Genomic DNA, 13,097 nt, shown 5'->3' with positions numbered 1-13,097 from the left:
TCCATGAAAACTTCTCCAACATCACTAGAGAGGCCAACATTCAAATCAGAAAATGCAGAGAACCGTTGCAAGATACTATATAAGAAGATCATCACCAAGATGCATAATCATCAGATTTTCCAAAGTCAAAATGAAAGAAAATATGTTAAACGCAGGTAGAGAGAAAGGGTAGGTTATCTACAAAGGGAACCCCATTAGGTTAACAGTGAACCTTTCAGCAGAAACCCTGTAAGCCAGAAGAGATTGAGGGCCTATATACAATATTATTTAAAAACAAAGACTTCAACCAAGCATTTCATGTCCAGTCAAACTAAACTTCATTAGTGAAGGTGAAATAAGATCCTTTTTAGACAAGCAAATGCTAAGGGAATTCTTTACCACTAAACCTGCTTTACAACAGCTCCTGAAAGGAACATTAAATATGGAAAGGAATGAATGTTATCAGCAAATACAAAACCATACTTAAGTACACAGACTAGTGACATTATAAAGCAACTACACAAACAAATCTGCATAATAATCAGCTGAAAACATGATGACAGACCAAATCCACACATATCTGTAGTAGCCTTGAATGTACATGGACTAAATGCCCCAATTAAATGGCACAGAGTGGCAAGCTAGATATGGAAGTGAGACACAACTGTATGCTGTCATCAAGAGACCCATCTTATATGCAATGACACCCACGGGTTCAAAATAAGGGGATGGAGAAAAAAATCTACCAAGTAAACGGAAATCAGAAAAAAGTACAGGTTGCATCCTAATTTCAGACAAAACAGACTTTATTTTTTTATTTTTGTTTTTTGAGATGGAGTCTTGCTCTTTTGCCCAGGTTGGAGAACAGTGATGCAATGTCAGCTTACTGAAACCTCTGCCTCCGAGGTTAAAGCAATTCTCCTGCCTCAGCCTCCTGAGTAGCTGGGACTACAGGCACCTGCCACCATATCCAGCTATTTTTTGTATTTTTAGTATAGATGAAGTTTCACCATGTTGGCCAGGCTGGTCTTGAACTCCTGACCTCAAGTGGTCCACCCACCTTGGCCTCCCAAAGTGCTGGAAATACAGGTATGAGCCTCTGCACCCAGCCCAAAACAGACTTTAAACCAACAATGATCAAAAAAGACAAAGAAAGGCATTACATAATGGTAAAGAGTTCAACAACCAGACCTACCTATACTAAATATATGTGTACCTAACACAGACGCAGCCAGATTCATAAAGCGAGTTCCTAGAGACCTATGAAATAATAGTGGGAGACTTCCCACACAATAATAGTGGGAGAATTCAACACCCTATTGACAGTGTTAGACAGATTATTGAGGCAGAAAATTAACAAAGATAATTAGGACCTGTACTCAACACTTGATCAAATGGACCTAATAGACCTCCACAGAACTATTCATCCTCAAACAATGGAATTTATATTCTTCTCATTGCCACATGGCACATGTTTTAAAATCTACCACACAATCAGACATAGAACTATCCTCAGCAAATTCAAAAAATGAAATCATACTAACCACACTCTTGGACCATAGAGCAATACAAATTGAAATCAAGACTAAGAAAATTGCTCAAAACCACACAATTACTTAGAAATTAGACAACCTGCTCCGGAATGACTTTTGGATAAATAATGAAATTAAGGCAGAAATCAAGAAGTTCTTTTGGAGTAATGAGGACAAAGATACAATATATCATAATCTCTGGGACACAGCTAAGGCCATTTTAAGAGGGAAATTTATAGTGCTAAATGCCTGTATCAAAAAGTTAGAAAGATCTCAAATTAACAACGTAACATCACAATGAGAAGAGCTAGAGAAGGAAGAACAAACCAACTCCCAAACTAGCTGAAGACAAGAAATAACCAAAATCAGATCTGGAGAGAGACATGAAAATCCATAGAAAAAATCAATAAATCCAGGACTTTGTATTTTAAAAAACAATTAACAAGATAACTAGACTGCTAGCTAGACTAATAAATGAAAAAGAGAGATGACCCAAATAAACACAATTAGAAATGACAAAGGGGGCGTGACCATTGACCTCACAGAAATACACATAACCATCAGAGGCTACTGTGAACCCCTCTATGCACACAAACTAGAAAATCTAGAATAAGTGGATAAATTCCTGGGATGCATACACCCTTCCAAGACTGCACCAGGAAGAAACTGAATCCTTGTAAAGAGCGATAACAAGCTCTGAAATTGAATCTGTAATCAGTAGCCCACCAACCATAAAAAGCCCAGGACCAGAAGGATTCACCATGTTCAAAGGAGAACTGGTACCATTCCTACTGAAATTATTCCAAAAAATTGAGGAGGAGGGACTCCTTCCTAACTCATCCTATAAGGCCAGCATCATTCTGATACCAAAACCTGGCAGAGACAATAAAAAAAGAAAACCTCAGGCCAATATTCTTGATGAATATTGATGCAAAAATCCTCAACACAATACTAGCAAGCTGAACATAGCAATACCTCAAAAAGCTAATCCATCTTGATGAAGTATGCTTTATCCTTGGGACGCAAAGTTGGTTCAACATACACAAATCAATAAATGTGATTCATCACATACACGAACTAAAAACAAAAACCATATGATCATCTCAATAGATGCTGAAAAGGCTTTCTATAAAATTTAGCATCCCTTCATGTTTAAAACCTTAAACCCTCAATAACCCTCAAAATGTTCCTCAGGGAACATATTTGAGAATAATAACCATCTATGATAAACCTACAGCTAATATTATACTGAATGACTAACAGCTGGAAGCATTTCCATAAAAACTGGCAGCGTATGAGCATGCCCATTCTCACCACTCCTATTCAACACAGTACTGGAAATTCTGGTCAGAGTCATCAGGGAAGAGAAAGAAATAAAAGCCATTCAAATAGGAAGAGGGGATGTCAAACTATCCCTGTTGGCAAATGACATGATTCTGTATCTACAAAACCCCATAATCTCTGCCCAAGAGCTCATAGATTTCATAAACAACTTCAGCAGTTTCAGGATACAAAATTAACATACAAAAATCATTAATGTTTCTATACAACAACAATGTCCAAGCTGGAGCCAAATCAAGAAAACAGTCCCATTCACAATAACCACAAATAATAAAATAAAATAAATAAAATAAAACCTAGGAATATAGCTAATCAGAAAGGCAAAAGATCTCTACAATGAGAATTACAAAGCACTGCTCAAATAAATCAGAGATAACACAATCAAATGGAACAACATTCCATACGCATGTATAGGAAGAATCAATTATTGTTAAAATGGACATACTGCCCAATGCAATGTATAGATTCTATCTTATTTTTATCTAACTACCAATGACATTCTTCACAGAACTAGAGAAATCTATTTTAAAATTCATATAGAACCACAAAAGAGCCCGCATAGCCAAGAAAATCTTAAGTAAAAAGAACAGCTGGAGGCATCATACTACCTGACTTCAAACAATACTACAGGGTACAGTAACCAAAACAGCATGATACTGGTACAAAAACAGACACAAAGACCTATGCAACAGAATAGAGAGCCTAGAAATAATGCTGCACACCTACAACCCTCTGATCTTTCACAAAGCTGACAAAAATAAGTAATAGGGAAAGGACTCCATATTTAATAAATGGTGCTGGGAAAACTGGCTAGCCATATGCAGAAGATTGAAACTGAACCCCTTCCTTACACCATATACAAAAATCAACTCAAGATGGATTAAAGACTTAAATATAAAATGTAAAACTATAAAAACCCTTGAAGACAACCCAGGAATTACCATTCTGGATATAGGTCCTGGCAAAGACTGTATGATGAATACACCAAAAGTGATTGCAACCAAAACTAAAACTGACAAATGGGATCTAATTAAACTAAAGACCTTCTACACAGCAAAGGAAACTATCAACAGAGTACACAGGCAACCTGTAGAAAGGGAGAAAATATTTGCAAACTATACCTCTGACAAAGGTCTAATAACTAATCTAAAATAAATCTAAAAGAAACTTAATTTTACAAGCAAAAACCAAACAATCCCATTATAAAGTGGACAAAGGACATGAAAAGACACTTCAAAAAAACACATACATATGGCCAACAGCATATGAAAAATGTTCAATATCACTAATCATTAGAGAAATGCAAATCAAAACCATGAGACACCATCTCACACAAGTCAGAATGGTTATTATTAAAAAGTCAAAAAATAACAGATGTCGGTGAGGTCCTGAGGAAAAGGAAAGGCTTAAATACATTGGTGGGAGTGCAAATTAGTTCAACCATTTGGAAAGCAGTGTAGTGATTCCTCAAAGAACTTAAAACAGGACTACAATTTGACCCAGCAATCCCATTACTAAGTATATACCCAAAGGAACATAGATCACGCTACCATAAAGACACATGCACACAAATGTTCATTGCAGCACTATCACAATAGCAAAGATATGGAATCAACCTAAATGCCCCTCAATAGTAGACTGGATAAAGAGATAAAGAAAACATCTTACATATACACCATGGAATACGATGCAGCCCTAAAAAAAATAGAGATCATGTCCTTTTCAGGAACATGGATGGTGCTGGGGGCCATTATCCTTAGCAAGCTAATGCAGGAACAGAAAAACAAATACTGCATGTTCTCACTTATTAGTGGAAGCTAAATAATGGGAACATATGGACACAGAGAAGGGAACAACAGATACCAGGGCCTACTTGAGGGTGGAGGGTGACAGGAAGGAGAGAATCTATAAAATGCTGATAAAAACTATCAGGCATTCTGCTTAGTATCTGGGTGACTAAATAATCTGTACACCAAATCCTAGTGACATGAATTTACCTATATAACAAACCTGCACATGTACCCATGAACCTAAAATAACAGTTAAAAACAAATGCGGTGATATACCACAACGCACCAGCAGAATAGCCAAATTTAAAAAGAAAGAAAGAAAAATCCAGATCCAACAACAAGTATCAAAAAGGATGCAATGTATCCAGAGCTGTCATACACTGATGGTGAGGATGTAAAGTGGTCTGACCATTTTGGAAAATTCTGTGTCAATATCTATTAAAGTTGAATATATGACCCAAATAATTCCAGTCCTAGGCGTATGGCCAAAGATATGTTTAAATCAGTTTATAAAAAGACATACGAGTGTTCGTGGCAACATTTTTCCTAATAGCACAATGGTTAAACTACCCAACAACCTGTGAATTATAGAATGGATGAATTAATTATGATATATTAACATTGTACAATAATGAGAGTGAATACACAACGACTACATTCAACAATGTGAATAAGTCTTAAAAACACACCACCGAGTCAAAAAAACCAGACACAAGAGTGTACACTGTCTGGTTCCATTTCTATGAAGTTCAAAAATATAAAAAAACTGGCTGGTCGCAGTGGCTCATGTCTGTAATCACAGTACTTTGGGAGGCTGAGGCAGGTGGATCACAAGGTCAGGAGTTCGAGACCAGCCTGGCCAATATGGTGAAACCCCAACTCCACTTAAAAATACAAAAATTAGCCAGGTGTGGTGGTGCACACCTGTAGTCCCAGCTACTCAGAAGGTTGAGGCAGGAGAATCGCTTGAACCAGGGAGGTGGAGGTGGCAGTGAGCCAAGATCACACCGCTGCACTCCAGGCTGGGCAACAGAGTGAGACTATGTCTCAAAAAAAACCATATATATTTATATATAAATATACATATATATTTATACATAAATATATATGTATATTTATATATAAATATATAATTAACATGTATAAAATATATAATTATACAAAAATCAGTAACATTTCTATACACCAATATATGCCAATAATTAGAAATATATAATTAACATATATATATATATATATATATATATAAACTAATGTAGTATTTAAAGTCAGAATGGTGGTCAACTTGTGGCAAGGTGCAGTGGATCATTCCTGTAATCTCAGCACTTTGGGAGGCTGAGACAGGCGGATGACCTGAGATCAGGAGTTTGATCCAGCCTGGCCAACATGGCAAAACGCTGTCTCTACTAAAAATTAAAAAAAAAAAAAATTAGCCAGGAATGGCTGTAGGTGTCTATAATCCCAGCTACTTGGGAGGCTGGGGCAAGGAGAATTGTTTGAATCCGGGAGGCGGGGGTTTCAGTGAGCCCGAGATTGCGCCACTGCCCTCCAACCTGGGTGGCAGAGCGAAACTCTGTCCCTCTCAAAAAAAAGAAAGAATAGAGGTGACCATCAGAAACAGGGAATTGTGGTGGGGGCTTGGGACGTTCAGGAGACAAGATGGGGTGCAAGAAATACTCTATTTTTGACCTGGTTTAAAGTTAATAGTTTAATTTAGTCTGTGAATACTCTTGAAGCTGTATATTATGATTTGGGCATTTTTAATGTTATACTTCAATAAAAGGTACTTGAAAAATCTAAAAAATATACAAAAACAAAAATATATACAATACAAATTATACTCCTAATAATTTCTTGGCCTTTGGATGAGGTATACTCAAAGAACATAAACAGGTTAGGCTGGCCACGCAAAATCTTAATTAGAAATTAATAATGAGGCAAAGGTAAACGATCTCTATATTACATCACACCCTTGAGCCTCTCTTTATGAATATGGGTAATTGGAAATTGTTTAGCTATAGTTTGTTGTTGGAGAGATTTTTCAATTAATATTTCTATTAAGTAGGGAGAAAAACTAATTTTGCTTGTAATAAAATATTGAGCTCGAGAATTTCTAACCTGTCTTATTAGATTATTCTTTATCCTTGTTGTTCTGTATTTCTTTTTCTCTCACTCTCTTTTTAGCTACTGCAGAAAAACATTTCTGTTCACTTAATGGATTGCAGCCCTTTTAAAAAAATTCAGATCCATCTGATATTTATCTTGATTTGGATGTCATTCAGAATGTTTGCAATGAAAGAAATTTTCTATATGCCTCTCTAATATCTAGTATCTGTCACTGCCACTAGACTGGTATGCCCTTGGTCTTATCTTCCCTTTTGATGAAATGTTTCATGAGAATAATATGAGATGCATAATGGGCATTAAAAAAATTAATTTAAAATATTAGGTAAGACTGTTAGGTTTAGACACCAGGTTTATTTACCTAAATAGAAGCAATAACCTGGTGTAATTTTAAATATGATGATTTTTATAAAACCATTAAAAAAGTGATACAGGTGGTAATTAAAGAAACCCATTTGTGATCTACATATTCATGCAAAACAAAATTCCAGAATCAAACTACTACCCAGATGGGGTGTTCAAAGACTGATTTTTGCTTTAGTGCATCTAGAGCATTCAAATATGCATAAAAACTTTTATATTGGTTTTTACTGATGATCAAAGAGATGGAGAATGGAAGAGGCAATTTGCCTTTTTTAAGGTAGGTGACTGTAGTGAAATATTATTGGTAATTATAGCATGTATTATACCCAGATGTTAGTTTTTTCCATTCTCCTGTTATACCCCTGTAAACCCACCAAAAGTTAACTTTCTGTAGTGCAATCAAAGAGAAAGGTGGCTAGCTACGTCCACACCCTCAGATGCCTATACTCTGCTGCCTTCTTGAGGTTCACCTCATCTTTTCTCTGGGCCTTGATCATCTAGCCCTTATTTTCTGCAAGTATTGTTATTCAAGGATGTGTGTGTTAACAGAGTTAACTGAAAATCTGGCTGTAAAGAATTTCATGCTCCTCACCTTTTCCGCAGGTCTTTTTCTGACCTCCAGGTTGATAGTCCCTGTTTGTTTCTGTCAGGACTCTCCTCCCGTTTCAGGCTGCTCCTAAACACTCCCTCCACTCCTTTCATTTTTGTAATGTAGAGCAATTCAGATAGGTGTTTGTTTCTCTCTCCTTGTTTAAACTAAGCTCTGGGGGGCCTCAGCATTGAAACTCAAGTGGCCTGTCAAGGTGTCTTGCTAAACAAAAGGCCATCCACTCCAGAGAGAAATGATGCTTATTCTTTGGAAGCATAAGTGATTTCAGTCAATTCTGTTTTTCCCCTTCCTGTTACAAATATATGAACACAAAATATCTCAGAGGACATTTCCTTCTCACGATAACCGATCTCACTGGTGAGACACCCTGCCATTGCTTAACTAGGCAGAGTCTTTTCTTCCATTTACAAATTTGCTTACATAAACCTTTCTTAATCTGTGACTGACAACAGTTAGAAGATAATGTCTTCCACCAACTATTAGTGCCAAAAAGCAGAGTAAAAAAGAGTGTTTGTAAATGTATTGTGGAATAGAAAATAATCAGCGAAATGCCAAATCTAAAAATCACTGAATCAGATTTTTATTTTATATGTAACTAAACTATAGAATTATTTAATTAGTATTTATATTTAGCTTCTATATGGCATTCAGATTTGGCGCACACCTATTGTAAATCAGTGATTCTCATTGGCTGAGTAAGATGAATTTCAGACTCTCAAGGCCTATATGTGTGTGCATATGTCATGTGTGTGTGCGTGTGTGTGTGTAAGTTTATGCTTGTGTATGTTTAGAAAAAACTTCTCTCTACCATGCACCAACCAGCCACAATTTAATACACATACTTGCCAGTTCCACTGAGAATAACTACTATAATCAACCATTTACATAGTGGTTAGCTCTGAGTCAACTTTTTCTACAATTATGTTCACTGATTGAATTTAGCAATTTTGGTGCAAAATATTACATCGTTCTTGGTGCTGACTTCAATGCTTTTAATTATTCTTGGAAAGGATGGTTTTAACTCACTACTCCCAGCCTTTATGTGTGTTAGAAAGTCCAACAAGCAAATACAAACAAAAGCAAACACACAGAGAAAAAAAGACAACCAAGTAGTCTTTATCAGTCCCTTCAGTAATTAAATTTTAAAAATTTTTAAATTTTTCTTTGCATAGGCAATGCTTACACACAGGACATAGTTCAAAAGGCATTAGAAGGCATAGAGTAAAAAGGTAAGTCTCCCTTCTATTCCTGTCCCCCGCCACTTCCAGGAGGGACAAGTGTTTTAGTTTACTTTTTTTCTTCAAGTGTCTATGTATATGCAGACATATCTATCTATCTCATCTATCATCTTTCTACTTTCCTGTCTGTCCAAAATCTATGCATCTTGTAAAACATTCCAAAGCAATATATTTTTAAAATTGCTCCAAAACGTCATTGTATGGTGTCAGATTTTTCAACCAGTCTACTACCGATGAATACTTAATTTGTTTTGAAACTTTTGCCATTTCAAACAATACTGCAGTGAACAGCCATATACAAATGTTATTTTGTATATATGTAAATATAATGGAAGGATAAATTCCTAGAGATGAAATTGTTGAGTATGCTGTATTGCTCTCCATAGAAGTTATACCAATTTACAGTAGTACCTGCAATGTAGACCTTATTCAGAATTACACTGTAATTATTATTGTAATTTTATCTTCACCACTATTCTAAAGAGTATATACTATCTTGCTAATGTAAGATGAAGAAATTGATGCTTGAGCTGGCTCATGACCTGCATAAAACCATGCGACATGCCAAGGATTGACCATAGGATTCTGCCGAGTCAGAAGCACTTTCCAACATAGTCTCTGTTTTTCTTAAAGACAAAGAAGAAACCACTATTTTTTGAAGCATCAGGTTGTGAATCTGTTGGCAGAAGCCAGAAGACAACTCAAGGACTATCCTTGAGATACAGTTTTGCTACATCAAAGAAGATTCTGTTCATTTGTCACTATCCTTTAGGTGTATGGAAGCATGTATGAATGTGTGTGTATATATATTTGATATTAAATACAAAAAGAAAAACTTCTGAAGATTTGCTGTGGAAGATTACCTCTGCCTCCTCTTCTGTAAAACCAAAGGTTGGACTACATGATCTCTCAGAGCTACATTCTAAATAGAATTAGGTGAATCAACATAATCGAGTGTGATCTTTCTTAAATTTAAGCCCTGGATGATACATTTTAAAGAGTTTTTTATAAACCGTTTTCTGCTTTAACATGTGAAGACATGATGTTTATTTCTTTCATAGTAATTCAGTATAATTCCTTTCCATTAGGATTATATCATTTCCAAGTATTAGGCATATTAAATGGATGCATATCCAAGAGGGTGTATTGAGAGAGAAGAGGGTGTTTGGCTGTCTGAAATTGTCTGGGCATCATAGCATGCTTCACATGATGTTGCTCGAAATGATACGCATTTATCGTGGTGGCATTTACTTTGTCGTGGCATATGTGCTTTAGAAAAACATACTGATAATTGTGTGATTGGTTCTCTTGCATGTTCCAAGAACGGGTTATAAACTGAGTTGTGCAAAGTACAGCTTGTACTTCCATAGATTTTGCAAATACTGTTTCCGTTTTGTCCTTTACCCAATTTTTTTCCCTCTCAAATTAGGGTTTAAAACATAAGTAAAGGTTTTGGAAGAAGAGTAAAACTGAAGACCAGAAATGACTCTCTTTTGCTTTGTCTTCCTAATTCTGGGACTCTGTTCATGAGGAGCATTTGCAGAAAAGAGTTTGAAAGCTAATTATTTTATCTCTCCCTGCTTCCAATAATGTGACGTGAAATAACTGTGTGGATTTTACACACTCAAGTTAATACTGTAATTTTTCTACAGTAGATACATCTTTATTTATTCATTTTGGCAAAAAAGGGATTGTTTCTTATTTCAAAAAACATCATGAGAAAAAAACATCTTGGCTATTTCTTTAGATTTATGAAATATTCTGCATTCCTACTATATAGGCAAGTTTATTTTCTCCTCTTATTTAATTTCCTTATGTGACTTTGGACTCTAAATAAGTTCAGGCCACTGGAGAAATTATAGGTGGGGATGATGAAAGTTTAGCAGTCAAATTAATGAAAGCCCAATGCACCCAGAAAACAAACTTGAGATAAGGAATAAAAGCATAATAGAAAATATTTCCACTTTTTCTTTTTGGCTGTTTTCTTGCTTTTTTTCATTAAAAAAATTTTTTCTGTTCAATTTAAGCGAAACAATGTATTTTTCTTCTATGTTTCTCCTAATGGTACTGTGCCTCCAAGAAGAAGAAGAAAATAACTAAGAGATTGACTTCCTTAATATGGTTTATAGGGACTTTATGTATATGAGAATTAACTTATCTTAAAAATATTCCACATGCACAAAGAAAAACTGATGACTTAGGCTTACCACTTTCTTTCCCTCATCTGACTCTAGTATCTTTTATTGAAAATCTCAGACCTTAATGAAAAACTACAGGTTCTAAAGGTAAAGAAAGAGAAAAAATCTGGAAGGAAGAAAAACATGGCTGACCATACCTCAGATGGGGCAGATGAAGTTGGGATCAGAGAGGGCTAAGTGAAAGCCTAGACTTGCACCCCCACTCAACCACAAAGAGTACCCCCGTGCTTTCTCAGTGGGAATCCAGGACTTTCAACTCTTAGCTATGAGAAGGTCACATATCACACCAAGAACCAGGAAAACCTCAACTTGAATGAGAAAAGACAATCAATAGATACTAACATCAAGATGATACAGATATTGAGATTATCTAATGAGAACTTTTCAATGGCCTTTATCAAAATGCTTCAAGGAGCAATCATAAACAGATTTTGTACAAATGAAAAAAATAGAAAGTATCATCAAAGAAATAAAAGATATAAAAGATACTAATTGAAATTTTAAGACTGAACAGTACAGTAACCAAAAAACAAAAAACAAAAAACACCAAACCCCAAATCTTAGAAAACCTTACTGGATGAGGTCAGCATGAAAAAGACAAAAGAAAGAGCCAGTGACCTTGAAGATAAAAAAAACCTGACTTGAACATGAGAGATGAAATAAATAGAAAAAAAAAAAGCCTCAAGTACATTTGAGATTATAACAAAAAATCTAACATTTATGTCATCAGAGTTCCAGAAAAAGAAAAGGAAGAATGTGGGCCTGGAAAAGTATTAGAAAAAATAATGGCTGGAAATTTCCCAAATTTGGCAAAAAGATATGAACCTAGTGATTCAACCAAATAGCACCTGCTCCTTAATAACCTATAAAAAGAAAAAATTGAAAAAAAGGAGCTAAGCAAACCCTAAACAGGACAACCCAAAGACATCTGTCTAAGTCATATCATGTCATGATCAAACTCCTGAAAACCAAAGATAAAAGAAGGACTTCAAAAGCAATAAGACATCAGTGACACCTTACCTATAAGGGAAAAGAATTTGAATGATAGAGTATTTCTCATTAGATGCCGTGGAGACCAGAAGGAAGCACCACAGTATTTTTCAAGTGCTGAAAGAAAATGACTGTCAACTCAGAAATCTATACTGAAAATATCCTCAAGGAATGAAGGGAAATGAAGACATTTTCAGATGAAAGAAAACCAAGAGAATTTGTTACCGGCAAACAAACCCTAAAATAGTGGCTAAAACAACTTCTCTAACCATAAAATAATACAAGAAGATACCTTGGAACCCCAGGAAGGAAGAAGAGACAATGTTGAAAGTGAAAATATGGGTCAGCACATTTTATATTTCTTATTCTCTTGAATTTTCTAAATTAATGTTCAGAGATTTCCTCTTTTGGAATTTCTTAGCAGTGATCAGCTATTTTATTTAATAGGTTATCATGAAAAAGTTCAGATAAACAGTCTTTTCATATACAGATTCAATAGTTGCAGAGTTCTGTAATGTCAAGTCAAATCTTGATTTTGGAATCCAGGGTTTTAGAGTGGAGGGTACCCTTTGGACTGAAAGGAACCCTCATGTAGGCTAAGTCTAAAGAGGGAACAGAGAAACACACACATGCCCCTCTCATGTGTCAAAAAATTACATTTCCCACAAATCATTTTTGGTTTGAGTAAAGTATACAAAAGCATGGAATGGCTGTCCTTTTCTTTTTCTTTCCATCCTTCTTTCCTTAGCTTTTATTCTCTCTCTCCTCTTTCTCCTTCCTCTCTTCCTCCTCTCACTCTTTTTTTATCTCTTTCTTTCTGCATTTCTCTCTTACTGTCTTCTTCCCTTTCTGTATCCTTTCCCCCTTTCATTCCCTTTTTTTCTTTCTTACAAGAGAAAAGAGGCAACAACATTCCACTACAGACCTTGAGC

The sequence above is a fragment of the Pan paniscus genome, chromosome 13 (genome assembly GCF_029289425.2).
Source record: "Pan paniscus chromosome 13, NHGRI_mPanPan1-v2.0_pri, whole genome shotgun sequence".
Lineage (NCBI taxonomy): Eukaryota > Metazoa > Chordata > Mammalia > Primates > Hominidae > Pan > Pan paniscus.
This window is presented reverse-complemented; position numbering follows the sequence as displayed.